This window comes from Crocuta crocuta, unplaced genomic scaffold (assembly GCF_008692635.1).
Source record: "Crocuta crocuta isolate KB4526 unplaced genomic scaffold, BGI_CrCroc_1.0 scaffold131, whole genome shotgun sequence".
NCBI classification, from domain to species: domain Eukaryota; kingdom Metazoa; phylum Chordata; class Mammalia; order Carnivora; family Hyaenidae; genus Crocuta; species Crocuta crocuta.
The window spans coordinates 12,166,780-12,173,064 of record NW_027528977.1 but is presented as its reverse complement, the minus strand read 5'-3'; the positions used below and the strand labels follow the sequence as shown (position 1 = coordinate 12,173,064).

Below are 6,285 nucleotides of genomic sequence, written 5' to 3'. Positions count from 1 at the left end.
ACCGCGATGGGCCTTAAATCGGCACGAGTAAACCGCCGACTTCAGGCCCTTGGCCGAGGACAACATAAGCCAGGCCAGGGTCTCACTGGAACCCTGTGGCAGCAAAGGGTGCTGTTTCCCCTCCCCTCCCCCCACGCCCCCATTGACCGACACTCCAGATTGGTCAAATCCAGGGTCGGCTCCTCACTCTGAAAGCTTTTTCACACTCAGCCAAAGGAAGGGGAGCCCCAATGGCCTGCTCCCTTTCCCCCACCCTCTTCTTGGTTCAGCTCATTTCTTCAGAGGGCTGTGCCCCCACAGTCTGCTCCCCACCCACGAGTGATCTGGTCCCCAAACTTTAACACCATGGACGGGTCCACCATCCCCGCAAACAAACCCTTCCGGCTTCCCCGCCCTCTGAAGGGTGGTTTCCCGAATGACCACCGGGTGTCCCTCNAAGGGGCGCCAAAGGGCACACGCCGGTCGTGTGAGGTCAGTGGGACAGAAAGGGCAGTGGGTGGAGCCGCTGGCGTCCCCCAGAACAGAGTGGGGCTCGGGGTGCTTGTCGGGGTTCCTAGTGCTCACTGCATTTACAAATAGCTTAAGGAGAACAGACATCTTTACCGCGTCGAGTCACTTCCTGTCTAAGAACAGTTCTTCCGTCTGCTTTGGTGTCCATCGGGAGCGTTTTATATTGGAGACTTTTCCCCATAGGTTTTGCCTATGTCTTGCTACATTTATTCCTAGGTGTCTGATCTTCTCGTCTGTTGTAAATGGCGTTTCCTCGTCCATAACGTCCTCTGCATGTTTATTGTTTGTATACAGGAAGCTTCTTGATCTTTCAAGAGATCACCTTTATTTAGGATTGATTTATATACATTTTGAGGTTTGACACGGTTATATGATTTAGTGACACACCACCACAGTTAAGATAGAGAGCAGTTCCTTCTCGAAAAAGTCCTGCCTCCCTTTGGAGGGCTCATCCATCCACCTGTGCTTTTTAAAGTTTTTCTTTTTTGAAAGTTTACTGAGATACAGTTCATTCAACTTCACCTATTTAAAGCGCAGAGTTCAGTGCTTTTCACAGAGTTGTACAACCATCACCACACTCAGTTTTGGAACATTTCTATTGTCCCCAAAGAACCTTGTACCTATTAGCATGTACCTTGTACCCTTTGACACTTCCTGTTCCCTCTCATTGCCCTCTCCCACCCCTAAGCAAGTTCTAAACTTTCTGTCTTTATAGATTTGCTTTTCTGGACATCTCCTATAAATTGTGTCATAGAGTATATGAGCCTTCCTGATTGTCTTCCTTCACTTAGCCTATTGATTTGTTAATTTTAGATCATAGCACTTCACTGCATTCTTTTATTGTTAGAATAGGTTTTAGCACTGTCCAGGTATATTATGATATTATTTGTAAGTAGAGATCATTTCATTTCTTTTTTACCTATTCTTATGCACGGCGTCTATCAAAACGTTGCCTGTTTTATCTTACTGCATGCATAATACTATAAGCATCAGCTCATACCTCAAGTTCAGTGTTGAATAGTAGTGAAGATTGTGGTGTATCCTTGCCTTATTCTTGACCTTAGGGGAAATGTCTCCAGTGTTCCCCATTATATAAGGTACTGGCTCTAGGACAAAGGCATTTATATTTAAAATATTAAAAATTATTCAACTTTTATTTTTTTTCAGTGTTTTTATCCTAAATGGGTGTTGAATTTTTGTCAAAAGCTTTCTCAAGTCTATGGAGATAAACATATTTTTCCCTTAGATGTATTACTATGGCATATGATATAAATGGATTTCCTAATATTAAACCAACCTTGCATTCCTCAAATAAATCCTACCTGGTTATGATGTGTTGTTTTCTTAAAGTAGTGTTGGACTCTGCTAATAATTTGTTTAGAGTTTTGCACTGGTATTCATGAGGGAAAATGATCTGTGTTTTTTCTTTCTTTGTACTTCTTCATCTGGTTTAGGTATCAGAGTTATACTTAGTTCATAAAAGGAATTACAGATTTTTCCTTCTTTTTCTATGCTCTGGAATAATTTATAGAACAGTGGGACTACGTGTTGTTTGAAGTTTTGGTAGAATTCTCCTGTGAAACCGTCTGGGTCTAGTGCTTTTTGTGGGATAATTCCTTAACAACTTTCTTTATACCTTCTATGGAAATTGCTGTCTTTAATCTGTACTTATATTTATAGATATACCTATATATTTATAAATATACCTATGTTTAATCTATATTTTCCTAGGAAATTATCTATTTCATCTGTTTCCAAATCTGTTTCCATAGAGGTCTGCAAAGTGGTGTCTTACGATTTTTTAAAAATGTCCATGCTTATTTCTGAATTGTCATTTTTTTCTGTATGTATGTGTTTTCTCCCTTTTTCTTGATTAAGTTAGCCAGTGTCTTGTCCATTTTGTTAATTAAAAAAAACTCAGGATTTTGATTTATTAACGAGACATCTTGTTTTTCTGGTCTCTTCTGCATTAAAAAATGAAGATAGATAATAAAGATGAAACATGTGCTTTCTTTTGGGTTACTTTGTTCTTTTTATACTTATTTTCAACAGGACATTTCATTCATTTATTTTTTTTATTAATAAAAGTGTTTAGTGCAATGAATTTTTTAAACCACTATTTTAAATCCCATAGTTATATAGTATTGTTCATTGTCACTGTTTTTTTAAAAAATTTAATTTCCAGGACTTTTCTGTTTTGTTTTTGTCAGCAAACTCTAGTTTTATTGGACTGTAGTCAGAGTGTTTGTAAGGTCTTCACTTTATGGATACTACAGAGTTTTTCTTTGTGACCTAATTTGTGATCCTTCCTTTTTGTTCTTTTTCTCCCCCAGAAGCCATGCAATTGAAAGACTGTCCCTTTAAACCATGCTTGCCCTTTTAAATGGAGTCAGCCCCATTAAATGGCATGCTTAGTATTAAATGGCATGTGGTGTGTGGACCTTCAACTTGCGCATTGAATTCCCTTCCTTGTAGTTTGTGCTCTGATCCATAGGGGTTTGTTTTAGTGTTTTCAGATTTAGGGTGGATTCAGCCTTTCTGTTGGTCGCATCAGCTCTCCTGAAAGCACTTTTTCTAGTGTCCTTCCTTTCTCTTCCCTGCTGGCCACAGAGCCCTGCTTGGGGTGGGGCAGGAGCACATCTGATCATAGCTCTGCGAGTCAATGATTTTCCTTATTTTACTTGCAGTTATTTTGCAGTTTCAGTGTTCTCTGTCTTCAAGTAATGCTGAGGCTGTGGTTTTATGTAGAATTTTCAAGGTGAAGTTGTTTGGAGAGAAGTTTGGGGAAGTCAGTTACCACCCATTTCCCATTGTCTGCAGTGACTCTGAAATCCTAAACTGAAAAGGTTTTTGAACAAGAGAAGTGATTTTGAACAAAGGCTGGATTCACTTAGGCCATGTTGGCTGTATAAGGGAGATTGAATTGGAGGCAGGCAAGACTGAAGCCCAAGTTGAAGATTTTGTTTGGTATCCTTCCAGACTAAATTTACTTTGATAATCTAGATGTATAAAATGGTACTCGGTGTAACTTGATTGACTCCTGAGAACGAGTTGCAGTGGGAAGTCCTCAGACATACCTAAGCAGGGTTATTAGCTTGGACTTCAAGCCCCTCTGATGGCCTCCTTGTTAAAAGGCACTTGGGTTTTTGTTTTTTTTCTGGCCCCTCTGCTGGGGATTAAAAAATCCAGGGGTAGTATAAAACATTTTAGCCCTAGGTTTTAGTTTCTTTGAATAATAAAAATAAATAAAAGGCTTATTCTAGGAGGAGGAAAGAGTATGGTGGTGGTGGTGGTTGTGGTGGTGGAGAGCAGGGAAGCCGGGAAAAATACAACGGATTCAATAGAGAGCCTGTATTGCTTTCGTGCCACGAATCCGAGGACAAATGATAGTCCATCATCAAGGTAGTAGATTGGAAGGGAAGAACACTGAAAGCAGATAAGGCAGTTTGTGGGGAGAAGAGGGGATACATGAATTCATGCTGGAGATCGTCACCTATGTTGGTTAGTGGTAACCGGGTAGGCGGGATTATGAAAGCACTGCTGTGCTGTTGTAACTCTACACTGTGCAGACCTCAGGTGTCAGTCTTTCCTCTGGTTGGCTTCTCTTTTGGGATTCTTGCTGCTCCTTTGTGGCAGGGGTGACATGATCGGATCTGGAGGAAGGATGGGGTTGGCTGGGAGAGACTAGAGGCGAGAGCCCTGTTGGGGGGCACAGTGGTCCAGTGCAAAGATAAAAGGCCTGACCTGAGGCAGAGCAATGGACACAAATGCACAGGATCGATGACTGACTGAAAGATGGAGAAGGAAGGGTTGCTGGCAACTCTGACGTTCCTGTGCTAGGCAGCTGGGCAGAGGATGGAGCTGGTAACTCCAGAGGCCCCCTGCTGTGCTTGGGCGACCAGGAATAGAGTCGAGGGAGAGAGGGCCTGGCATAGATTTATATTTAAACCAAGCCAGAAAGTGCTTCAGTTTTACTCTGTTTTGGGTGTATTTAATATTCATAGTAAAGGGACATTTAATACTTATGCCTAGCCCTTCTTGGGGAACTAGCTGAATTATTTGTCCAGCAACAACGAACGTCTCCCACACTGGACACTACATTAGGTGCTCATGACATAGATGAATCAGACAAATGTTCTGCCCTCAAGAACTTTTAAATCAATAATATGAATATAAGCTAGTAGACATGAATGCTGTAAGATGGACACCGTCAAAAGGGTTTGATAGTTTAGGGAAAGGAGAGGCATAAAGGCAGGAAATCAAGGGACATGAATGGAGAAATTTCTAGTGGGATGGTAGAGATTATCAAGAGCATTGGTTTTGAAGCCAGAAGGACATAATCCTGGCTCTGTCATTTATTTGCAGTGTAATATTGGCCAGGTTAGCTAACAACTCTGATCCTCAGTTTCCTCAGTTGTAAAATGGGGATAAGAGTTCCTACCTTAGCAAGTTACTGTAAAGACTAAATGAAGTATGTAATGTATGCATAGGGCCCAGCACGGTGTCTGATATGGAATAAGTGACCAGTGAATGTTGGCATACTGAATGGAGATGGCTTGAAGGGCAGGGGGTGGTTATTCCAGTGGAGTGGTTATTTATAGTGGAGACGCACTAAATATTTATTGAACAAATGAAACGTAGGTTTTGGACCATATTGTGCAATGTCTTGGAGACCATCATTTTATAGTCACTGAAGATTTTTGAGCGGTGGAGTGAAGCGATCAGAGACAGCTACACTTCTGGAAGATAAGCAAGTTTATCTTTCTTCTGTTTGTAAGATGTAGCGGAGTTTAGAAACCCAGGGACAGGCAAATCAGGAAACCCTTCTAACATTTCAAGCAAGACTTAAATATATCAGTTCTCACAGCACTTGGGAGATATTGTCCTAATTTATATGTAATAGAGGATGATTGTAGAGGTACGAATAAATGCTTTGGGAGCGCTGAGTACTTCAAGGATGAGAGAATTAGGGAAGGCTTCACGGTGGCAGAAACGCTACAAGAAGAGTCACGCGTGTTGCTGAGCTAGGAATGAATGATATGTGGGGAAAATGTGTGCGCGTAACCCTGGGTTTGGATCCGTGATGGAGAGTGATTAGGGTCGAACTAGAAGTGTTTTTCAAGTGTATGGAAACAGTGTGCAGAGAGAAGGGCAGAGAAAGACTGGAAACATGAGTTGGGACAGTCTTTGATATGTACTGGAGCTACCTTCAGTGAGGTGTGCAAAATGAGTAGAGGAAATGATTTTGTCCTTGTTCTTTTTCTCATTCCCTATACTCCCTGACATGTTTTAAATTTAGTTCCTCAGTCACACTAAGAACTAGCTTTTATTTTTTAACTTCTTAATGTTTATTTATTATTGAGAGACAGAGAGAGACAGAGCATGAGCATGGGAGGAGCAGAGAGAGGGGGAGACATAGAATCTGAAGGAGGCTCCAGGCTCTGAGGTGTCAGCACAGAGCCCGACACGGGGCTCAAACTCAGGAACTGTGAGATCATGACCTGAGCCGAAGTCCGATGCTTAACTGACTGAGCCACCCAACGCCACGCCCCCCCCCCGACATGTTTTAGATCCCCCAAAATTGCAGGTAGACTTGATGGCTCCTATCCTGACCTCAGGGAGTAATGTCTAGGTTAAGAAAGGCTTACAAATGGAAAATATTTGGAGTGATGCAAGTATAATATTCCGAAGGCTTAGGCATTTAGGGGGAAGCGCCCATATGGGTAAATGAAGAACAGATATTCCCAGATTTGAGTTCTTTTCCTATGCCATATC

At 41.7% G+C, this 6,285-nt stretch overlaps 1 protein-coding gene across 2 annotated transcripts in view; it reads left to right on the top strand.

Annotated features, from left to right (window-relative positions):
• The first annotated feature begins 436 nt into the window (after positions 1-436).
• The window catches only part of LOC144225979 (neuronal vesicle trafficking-associated protein 2), a 94,066-nt gene continuing 88,217 nt past the window's right edge, over positions 437-6,285 (top strand). For both annotated transcript variants that reach the window (XM_077757292.1, XM_077757288.1), the window contains exon 1: positions 437-471. The gene's annotated coding sequence lies outside the window, so the exon portion shown is untranslated. The remainder of the gene's footprint in view (positions 472-6,285) is intronic.